This window comes from Vigna unguiculata, chromosome 5 (assembly GCF_004118075.2).
Source record: "Vigna unguiculata cultivar IT97K-499-35 chromosome 5, ASM411807v1, whole genome shotgun sequence".
Taxonomy (NCBI): Eukaryota; Viridiplantae; Streptophyta; class Magnoliopsida; order Fabales; family Fabaceae; genus Vigna; species Vigna unguiculata.
Window position 1 is genome coordinate 25,951,056 of NC_040283.1, and position 11,874 is coordinate 25,962,929.

The following is an 11,874-nucleotide window of genomic DNA, read 5'->3' on the forward strand; positions in this document are numbered from 1 at the left end:
TATTGTTGAGGTTTTCATTCATCTATGTCTTTTATCTTTAAATCACGTAAGAAGTAATGATTTTAAATCTATATGCATGTTGGTCATATGAGTCCAAGGGTTTTTAAATTGAATTAAGACTTTACTTTGATTTTATTTAGAAACTTTCATATGATTAAATGAGTTTTTACCAATAGTTGAGACTTTACTTTGGTTAAAGGTATTTACTCTAACTACAATTAATTGAGACTTTACTTTGATTAATTAAGCTTTTTATTTGGTGAGGAGATAAAAGAATAGACATGATTAGGTATAGTAAATTTGATTGAGATTGTACTTTGGTTGAATTTACTATGGCTAATCTAAAAGTTCTCACTTTTAATTGGGACTGTACTTTGGTTAAAAGTGAGAAGGCCAACAAATTAATTGAGACTTTACATTGATTAATTTGTAAATCTATAACAATAATTAATTGAGCAATAATCTTTAGATAACCGATGATGAATCTATTTTGAAAAAGCAGTGGAATCAATCTATTTTCTTTACTATTGTTTTTATTTCTTTTTATCTTTTAAATTATATTTCTATCTTTGTTTATCCCCTATATTTTTTATTTTATTTGACTAACCGTTTTGTATAGATTTTATAAGAACTAACTTGTTAAAAATCAATTTCGTGTTCGTTGGGAGATGACTTTGGGTTACTTTACCCTATCTATTTTGTTCACTACTATCTTAGCAATACTGACGTTGCTATAGTTTAGTAGTATTAATTTGATCGCGTCAACGACAGTGTTATCAAATTTGGCGTTGTTGTCGGGGAACACGGTTAGAATTTTTATCATTTTAATTCTATTTTAATTTTTTTATTTCTTTTGATTTTATTTTTTATTTTTTATCACTAACATTATTTTTTCTCCCAATTTTTTTTCCTAACATTTTTTTTCTCTTTAGTTATTTTATGTTATTTTCTTTAGTTTTTTTTTAAGCATAATTTTTGTTTGAGGAATTTTGTTGGAAAATTTGTGAAACTAGTTGGGAAAAACTTTGGCTAAGGAAAGATAAGGTACTTAAGTTGTCCATTGAGACACACCTTTCTTTCTTGGAAGTCTACGCAACAAGGTTTCCACTTATTTCTTTTCATAAAATCTCTTTCAAAAATGCAAAATAGTTTTTCATATGAAAGTAATCAACAGTGTGATTTTCAAGTGAATTATGATTACTATCCACAGCAACCACGTGATTCATATGATTATCAATAACAAATTGTCACACCTACTTCTGCACCTGATATAAGTGGGTTAACTTTACGACAATTTAATGATCTATATCCTAGATAATCTTTTTTGGGATATGAGCAACAACCATATTCTGAGTGTCCACCTCAGCAACCATATGTTCCAAATAGTTTTCAGCAACAATATGTACCACCACAACAAGTTGAAGCAACCAATGGACCATCCTACAAGGAAGTTATGATATTAATGGCTGAAGTTATAGAGAAATTAGAGTCCATGGATGAAAGGTTACAAGTTGATCAATGATGCAGAAATATTGAGCAAGAGTGGTACGAAAATAAACAAATATTGTCTGATATGTTGAGGGATGCAAGTAAGAACAACTTCATAGAATTACTTGTAACTGTTAATACCACCCTTCAACCCCATCAGAGATTTCCTGAAAATCCAGATTTTAACGAACTTCGCCATGAAATCAAAGATGTGCTTCTAAAGTTGGCCATCAAAGTTGAACAAATGTCTAAAGATTTGAGTCAGCTAATGAATGATGCAGTTAGAAAGGTCACTTTGGAAGATATGATGAAAATGATGACTGAAATGATGAAGATGAATCAGACAGATCAGAAAGAGATGATGAATGCCGCCACACAAAGCTTGCAAAATCAGTCTGAAAAACCAATAGCGGAATCACATCTCATTGATATATCTACTGATGGATATAATGATTGTCATAGTAATATGTCTATTGATGGACATATTAAGGATGTTGCTGAAGTTGATGAAGAAATTAAAGATTCCCACACTAACATATCTACTGATGGATATGTTGATAATGCTCAATGTGAATATAAAGTTTTATCTATTGATGATATTTTTGAAGAGAAAAGTTGTGAGAACAATACAATAGAGGAATCAAGGGCAATTGAAGAGAAAACAGTATTCGAAGATGCAGCTGAAGCATCTACTATTGCAACTGACTTGGTTAATGATGAAGCAGCAGAGTCAACAACACCAGGTGAAAATTTTTGCTCAGAAGATGAGATTATGAGGATTACTGATGATCTGCTTAACCATCTGAATGCACCTGATGATGCTCAAGTTGAGTTGAAGCCACACACTCCACACATCAAGTTTGTTGATGTGAATGATGCAAATAAGTTTTCAGTGGTTATCTTTGTTGACATGGCTGCAGAAAAAGAAGAAAGGTTGCTGCAACAGGTAAAAAGCTTAGATTCAAATTCTTTTAAAATCATTGTTGATAGAAAAGTTAATTTGCATGCATGTTTATTTTTTGTTTCTGTTTTTAATTTTAAAAATATTAAAAAAATTTCAAAAATATGTGTTTTTGTTTTCTTTAATAAAATTGTACAAACTAATTTGTACTTTATAAAATTAAAGAAAATAAATTTTGACATATGGCCAGATTGAGCCAATAGTCACAAGATTTTTTGTTTCCTCCCCAAAATAAGTCCATCAAGGACATTTTTTTTTTGAAATAAGTGTGGGAGAGACAAATTGTAGGTAGAATTTTTCTTTTTTCTATTTTTCAATTTTTTTTTGTTTTCATTTAAAAAGAAAAAAAATTGTGATTTCTTTTTGAGAAAATTGTGAAAGTATTAACTTTTTACTAAGTGAAACTTTCAAACAATATGTCTCCTAAGAAATCCACCAAAAATATTTTCCTGCTTTCAATAAAACATATTGACATTGGATTTTGGATTTGATTCAATAATTGGGATGATCATAATTCGGGAAAAATAAAAGTCATGTTGATATGAGTGGTTTGTTTCTATGAATTACTAATTGAGTTGATTTGAGAATTTCTTGATTAAATCTTTTGTGAAAGAATTTGACCTTGTGAGTCTTGAGCCTTAATGTAAAGGATGAACTTCCATATGTCATTCCTATTTTTTTTGTCTTGAGTGACTTGCTCATGTTTGTTTATACTCAAATGTTTAGCTTGACTCTTTTGTTTTGCATCTTAGGTGAATATGCATGATTTGATATGATTGAGGCATTTATTATTTTTAGCTACTTGGCCAAATAAGCCCACCTTGATATTAATCCATTGGTAGCCCCTTTGAGCTTTAAACCTCTTTTTCTTGTTTTAAGCCTATTGCATAACCTTTAAAAGAAAAAGACCATATTCTACCTTAGGAAGAAAGAAGGAGCTAATGGATTGTATTCAAGAATGGTTTAGGAATAAAGTGTGTGGGTGAGTACCTCACCCACAAATTAATAAAAATGGCAAAAGGAAAAATTGTTGATGAAAAAGTGTTGAAATAATTGCTTTCTAAAAAAGAGAGCAAAAAGCAATAAACGAAAAATAGTTGTTTTTGAAATTATACTCCATTATTCTTCCAACATTACTATTTCAAACACCCAAAAATTCTAAAATTTTTCCTACCTTTGCCTTGGCCTGATCATACCTGTGCAAAGTCCTCATGATCTTTGAATGCATATTTTGTAAAAGTTTGTGAATATTAGAGTATTGTTAAGTATTAGGAGTGTTTACTTGCATGAGTATTTTGAGTGAAAAGACAAGCCAAAACACTTGAGCGAATTTTGGTGAGAAAATACACATCTAACTTGAGTGCTTTCTTTCATAATTGATTGTCTTGTGAATTCAAAAGATTAACTCATGTATGAAAAATAGAATCTTTCCATTTGTTTATGCATGGTAACTTAATTTCTAGAATATTGATTTATCTCAAGTAAGGTTCATTCCTTTGATCTAGTGTTGATATGAAGTAAAATACCTCAGAATAAAGTTTTGAAATTGCTCAATTTTGCCCAGTAGTGCAAAAGGATAAGTGTGTGGTTATGATGAGTGCATATTTTTGCCCTCATTTAATGTTTAATTTTGGGTATTTAATTGAATTTGTGTGCTTAAAGATTGATTTAATTGGGATTTCCTATATTTGGGTTTATTGAGCATGAGATACAAAAACATGTTAAAAATAGCTTTTTAGTTGCATAAATGTTCTTTGGATATTTTCAGGTGTGTTAGTGCAGCTGCAACTAAGTTGAGCTCACGGAGGTGTGGAAATAAATTGATTAAAGCTTCATGACACCTTAAAGATAAATCCAAAGAATAAGAAATTATCAAAAGCACAAAAATCCAAGCCAAGCATTGCATTAAGACGACAAGAAAATCTTGAAAAAGTGAAGTTTGGCTAAACCAAGAAGAGAGGAACAAAAAAATTGGACTTTGCGGTTTTCTTTATCTTTATGATAGAAGATAATTTGGGAAAAATATATCTTTAGATATTTTATTTGATATTTTTAAATAACTATCTTATTTAATTATATCATAAAATATTAAAAGATAATAACTACCAAATCTTTTTAAATATGGCAAGATCTTCTTGAATCTTTTTAGTTCCATAACAAACAAATATATCTTGAAGATATTGGATTATTTAGAAGATAATTTAAGGAGATTGCAAATGGTTGATTTGGAAAATTAATACAAATACTAATTGGTGATAATTTATCATATATCTTTAATTAATTAATTAATTAAATTATATTAGATATTGATATTATCAACCAATTATATTTGTCAAATACTCTATATCTCTCCAAATATTTTTAAATATTTATCTTTATCTTTATTTTAAAAGATATTTGAGAGATTTTAGCAACAGAAAAGCCCAGTCCAATTCCTATATAAAGAGACCAAGGGAGAAGCAGAAAAAAGACAAGCTCGGCACATCGGAATTTAGGAACCCATAGGGGGGGGCCAAATTTCTTTCTCTCTCTTTTCTTCTCTCTATTCTTTTCACCTTATTTTGCATTCATGGAGTTCTAAACTTCTTGGGTTGATTCCATTGTAATTTCTTAATTGGATTCTGAGGTTAGATAAACTAATTTCTTTGTTCTTTTTATTATTGTTGAGGTTTTCATTCATCTATGTCTTTTATCTTTAAATCACGTAAGAAGTAATGATTTTAAATCTATATGCATGTTGGTCATATGAGTCCAAGGGTTTTTAAATTGAATTGAGACTTTACTTTGATTTTATTAAAAACTTTCATATGATTAAATGAGTTTTTATCAATAATTGAGACTTTACTTTGGTTAAAGGTATTTACTCTAACTACAATTAATTGAGACTTTACTTTGATTAATTAAGCTTTTTATTTGGTGAGGAGATAAAAGAATAGACATGATTAGGTATAGTAAATTTGATTGAGACTGTACTTTGGTTGAATTTACTATGGATAATCTAAAAGTTCTCACTTTTAATTGAGACTGTACTTTGGTTAAAAGTGAGAAGGCCAACAAATTAATTGAGACTTTACATTGATTAATTTGTAAATCTATAACAATAATTAATTGAGCAATAATCTTTATATAACCGATGATGAATCTATTTTGAAAAAGCAATGGAATCAATCTATTTTCTTTACTATTGTTTTTATTTCTTTTTATCTTTTAAATTTTATTTCTATCTTTGTTTATCTTAATCCCCTATATTTTTTATTTTATTTGACTAACCGTTTTGTATAGATTTCATAAGAACTAACTTGTTAAAAATCAATTTCGTGTTCGTTGGAAGACGACTTTGGGTTACTTTACCCTATCTATTTTGTTCACTACTATCTTAGCAATACTAACGTTGCTATAGTTTAGTAGTATTAATTTGATCGCGTCAACGATAGTGTTATCAGGATGCTTATGCGACGGAGTCAGGGCTAGCTGGGATTAGAGATAGGGATTTTTATTATGTTTTTATGATTTCAGATTTTTGGAGATTGTAATGTTTTTTTTTCTATTACTGCTTATTGATTTTGGCGCGATGATTAAACATTTTAAATTTTTTCGCGTTTGGGAATAATAATATCGCGACGTATTAATTTCATTTTATTTATTAATTTTTTTGATTAAGTAATATTCCTTAGGGATGTTACACCTCCCGCAAGCTGGAGAGGAGTGTCAACCATCTCTAGCTTGGACAAGTTTGCATGGAATAGCCAAGGGGGAAGAGCTTTAGTGAAGATATCAACAAGTTGCCGAGATGATGGAACTAGAAGAAGTTTCATTAATCTCGCTTGTATCTTTTCTCGAACCAAATGGCAATCGATCTCCAAGTGTTTCGTTCTTTCATGAAAGACTGGATTTGCAACAATGTGTAAAGCACTTTGATTATCATAATAAAGCGTTGCTGACTTAGAACACCGGATTTTGAGATCATGGAGAAGTAAGTTAACCATTGCAACTTGCAGGTAGTAGTAGCAAGGGCTCTATATTCTACTTCGGAGGAAGAACGAGACACGATATTCTATTTTTTGGTTTTCCAAGAAATTAAAGAGTTCCCTATGAAGAAACAATAACCTGTGACTGATCGGCGTGTGAATACGCAAGTTGCCCAATCGGCATCACTAAACCAAATTAGGTGGATAGGATAATTCCGTTTGAAGTAGAGCCCCTTGGTTGGACAACCTTTCAAGTATTTAAGAACTCTTATTGCAGCACCTAAATGAGACTTTGTAGGATTTGCCATGAATTGACTTAATTGTTGAGTCACAAAAACGATGTCTGGACGAGTCGTTGTGAGGTAAATCAAACGACCAACAAGGCGCCTATAGGATAGGGGATCATCAAGTAATTCACTCGAATTATCCTATGTTAAACAAAGAGAACTATCCATAGGAGTGGAATCTGAAAGCAACTCAAGGCAGCATTTTCGTTGAGATACAAAGATGCCATCATCAGACCAGCTTACTTCTAATCCTAGAAAATATTTGAGTTCCCCCAAATCTTTAATTCGAAAATTGGATTGAAGTATATGCTTGAGCTTTGTTATTTCAGTGGAAGAGTTGCCACTTAAAACAATATCATCAATGTATATCAATAAACCAGTAAATTCCCCTTTTTCATGCTTGATAAACAAGTTGTGATCGGCATGTGATTATGAATAACCAGATGAGAGAAGAAGGTTAGAGAGTTTCTCATACCATTTTCGACTTACTTTTTAGGCCATAGAGAGATTTCTTGAGCTTGAAACATTGTAAGGATTCGTACCCATATAGACCTTGAGGAATCTTCATGTAAACCTCCTCAAACAAGTCACTGTGTAAAAAGGCATTACTAACATCCAGTTGCTACAATTCCCAATTGTTTATGGAATTTAGGGCAAGGATAACTCGTATGGTGGTCATTTTAACCACTAGAGAAAAAGTCTCAAAGAAGTCTATCCCTTCAACTTGAGAGAATCCTTTCGCAACAAGCCTCGCCTTATATCGCTCCACACTCCCATCTGGTTTCCTTTTGATTTTGTAAACCCATTTACATCCTATGGGCTTGAAATTCTTAGGAGTTTCCACAATCTCCCAAGTTTTGTTCAACTTTAAAGCCTAAATTTCATCCTTCATGGCTTCTTTCCAACAAGGCTTCAAAATTACTTCTTGATAGCTTAGGGGCTCAATCTCAGAAGTTAGGTTCATGACATAATGACGCTCAAACTCATTAATGGAAGAAAGAACAGATTGGATAGGATACCTACACGTTGACGATGATTGATTTGGTTTGGTCTCTAGGTTGTAGCAAACCAAATCTATAAGTCGAACATTGGGTTTAGAGCTACGAGTGGTTTGTCTTGGTATGAAAGGAATAGGGTTTGGATGAGGTGAGGAAGAGATATGTGGCGAGATTGACTAGTGTCGCAACCGGAATCGCGACGGGAAGGCGAACCGAAAAAGAAAACGAGTTTAAAAAAGATTTGGAGTCGCCACCATAGTTATTCTGGAAAACCATGGAAAACCATAAAAATAAAATAAGCCTACGAAAAACCAGATTTTTGGATCCGGGAGTCGGTTACGCATATAGAAGGTGTTAGCACCCTACAACGCCCGCCCGAAGGCGGTACCTTTAATTAGAAATGCAAAGTTGATGTGGTTTTCAAAATATTGATTTTCCCCAAAAATAATGAGACAAAAATAATACTAAAAAGAAACAAAAAAACATTTTTTTAAATTTTTTGGGGCCGACAAGGATTTGACCTTGGTCCTACGTATTCTCATTAAAAATGAGAAATCAGGGTTACGTAGTTCTTTAAAAAGATATTTGAAAAAAACAATTGAGAAAAAAGGTTTGATTTTTTGGAAGTGAACCTGACAAGGACTGACCTTGCTCCTACGTATCTCACAGTGGAGAATCAAGGATCACGTAGTTCTTAAAAAAAGACTTTTTGCTTGAAAATGTTGATATTTTTGTACTTTGAAAATTTTGTATATTTTTTTTGGTATTTTTGAATTACTTGAAAATATGTGTCATACGACGCGAGCGGTCAAACAGACACTAAAAGGGAAATGAAATTATTTTTGGTATTTTTTAGAAAACAAGTGTCACACGGTGCGGGCGACCGGACAGACACTGAAAGAGAAAGAAAACTATTTTTGTTTTTTTGAAAATGAGTGTCACACGGTGCGGGTGACCGGACAGACACAATAAAACAAAAGAGAATATTTTCATTTTTTACATTTTTTTTCTATTTTTTTGTAATTTTTATAATTTAAAAAAATTGTTTTGTCTTTTTTTTTGGAGGGAAAAAAATAATAATAGATAAATAACAAAAAGAAAGGATAAAATAAAATTTAATAACAAAAAGGACAAAAGTGAAAGAAAAAAAATAATAATAATAATAGGGTGCATAAGTAATGTGTGAGGTGCATGAAGTAAACATAAAACATAGGTCCAAAACAAGATAAACATGAATAGGGGTGCAAGGTTATCAATTATGGTGGTACACAAAGTAAAACATGAAACAAGGGTGGTAGAGGTGCGAGGTTAGTAAAATCAGGGGGTACTCGTAGATAAAATTAAAACAGGGGTGTGAGGTAAAGGAAAAGGGGGTGCGCAGAGTAAAGTATGGAACAAGTTAGGCAAGGGTGCGAGGTTAGTAAATATCAGGGGTACTCGCAGCAAAAATTAAAACAGGGGTGCAAGATAAAGGAAAAAAAGAGGTGCACAGAGTAAGACCTGAAACAATACACAGAAGGGTGAGAATATTAAAAATGGTGGTGCAAGAAGTTAATGGGAGCAGATTTAAACCTAAACCCAAAAATAACTCTTAAACATAGCAAGCAAAACCCTAAAAAGAGTTTCTTCTCCTTCACACCAACCCTCATTCACGGCCAGACAACTTCACTGCCTCACAGCACCAACAAGACAAACCCACCTACGCTGCACTCGTTCCGGTTGGCGAGGGGGCCCTAACGACAACGTCGACCACCGCCAGGAGCCTAATCGGCGGCGCATCTCTTTCTCCCTTTTTCTCCAACGCGCGAGACAGATGTTGTTTCTCCTTCAAGATGCCGCTAACGAAGCGTATGTGACCACCGCCGTGAATGTCGATGCCGCCAGTGCTGCTAAGCTTCCCGAATCACCACTTTTTCTTGTTTCTTCTTCCCGTGAGAGAGAAAGGCGTCCTAGCCTCTGCCACTCGCCACCACCGCGCCAGTCACACTGTGACTAGGTCCGCAAACGTCACGCGATCACACTCCACCGTTCAGAGTTCCGACTCATCGGCGGCATCGCCGCCGCCGTTTCTGTTTTTTCCTATTTCTCCATTTCTGATTTGATGTATGTGATCGGAAGAAGATGAAGAGTGGCGGTGAAGTGGGTTTGCTTGATTTTTCTGATTGCAGGTTGAAGGTGATGGAAGATGATAATGGAGAAGAGTGGGGACGGTGATGATGGTTAATGGAGGTGGTGATGATGCACGGTGGTATTGGGTTGGGTTATATGGTGTTGAGAATGTTAGGATGAAGGTGTTGTTTTTGTTTTTTAGAGAACAGAATGCGGGAAAGCCTCCATGAGTGAAGAAGTTCCAATCTGCTGAATGAAGGGATCCCTGATGATATTTGTTGTGCATCTGCTTTGTTCCTTTCCCACCTCGAGACGTGGGATAAGCTGAAAGCAGATGTTGCTTCCTGCTCCTTCCTTCTTCAGCCATCATGACCATGGCCAGCTAGCTACCACCCATAACCATTAGAGACCTTACGTTAACCTCTTGGTCTTCTTTTTTTTCATTTTTTTTTCTTAAATAATAAAAAGTAAAAAAGGAAAATAAAGAAAATTGTACATAAAATAAAAATAAATAAAATAATATTAAAACAAAATAAAATAAAAATAAAATAAAATAAAACAAAATAAAAATATAAAACAAAAAAATAAAAATAAAATAAAAATAGAATAATAATAAAAATAAAAGTAAAATAAGATGAAAAGAAACAAAAAAAAAATAAAAAATAAAAAATAAAAATAAAAATAAAAATAAAAAATAACCCGGACAAAATTGGGTGTTGACAACTAGGATGGAGAAGAAGATGGCGAAATTTGTAGAGAGGATGAGGCTGTTGGGGAAGGTAAGGTTTGAGGTAAAATGGGAGTCTGTGATGGAAGTTGGTCCTGAGGTGTAAAATTATTGTGTTGAGGTGTAAGTTGGAGAGGATCAATGTCATGGAAGGTCTTTGTTTGTGGAGGAAATAACTTTTCTTTTTCTTGGGCCTCAGGTTTGTTATTAAAAGGAAAATGGGACTCATAGAAGATAACATCTCTAGAGACAAAAATGTCTTTATTTTGTAAGTCTAAAATAATATAGCCTTTTGTGCCAAATTGATAGCCGAGAAAAACTTCTTTTCTAGACCTAGAATCAAATTTCTATTTGGGCCCAGTGGTTGATGCATAACATAAAGAACAAAAAACTTTAAGCATGGAAAAATCAGGTTTTTGGTTATGCAAAAGTTCGTAAGGAGTTTGTTTCTTTGTAACTAGTGAAGGTATACGGTTACTAAGATAAACTGCATGTTTTATTGCATAAGACCAAAAATGTTTGGGCAATTGAGATTGAAACATGAGAGCACGTGCCACATTAAGAATATGTTGGTGTTTTCTCTCAACACGCCCGTTTTGTTGAGGGGTATAAACACAACTGGTGTGATGTATAATTCCTTTTGAAGCAAAAAAATCTTCAAGAAAAAATTTTGGACCATTATCTGTCCTAATACATTTTATTTTGGAATCAACTTGATTTTCAATTAAAGAAATAAAATTTTGAACATGTATTTTCACTTTGGATTTTGATTTCAATAAGACAATCCAAGCATAACTACTAAAATCATCCAAGATAGTTAAAAAATATTTTTCACCATGAATGGAGGCCTTAGAAAAAGGCCCCAAATGTCCATGTGCACCATATCAAATTTTTTTGAAGCTCTACTATCACTAAGGCAATAAGGCAATTTTCTTTGTTTTGCAAAATGACAAATGTCACAATTTTCATTAATATGTTTTGGAATAAAAGGGAATTGTTCACATAACATATTTAATCGGTTTCCCGAGATATGTCCTAATCTATAATGCGAAAGGTTGGAGTTTGAGATGGTATTGGTAGCACTTTCATTAATGGAAGGTTTGTTTGTTGAAAGAACCTTGGCTTCTTTGTTGACTTGTAGATGATAGAGACCTTATTGAAGATTAGCCAAACGAGAAAGTTGGGCCCTGTTACATCAGAAGAATTCTTTTGTTGTTGTGGTTGGAGCAGGGACATTAGGGTTTGATATTGGGCCTGGGTTAATGTGATGGGGCCTCCCTCCTTCTCAAAATTGTTGCCTCCCTCAGTTGGTTCGATCACAGCTGCACTGTTAATG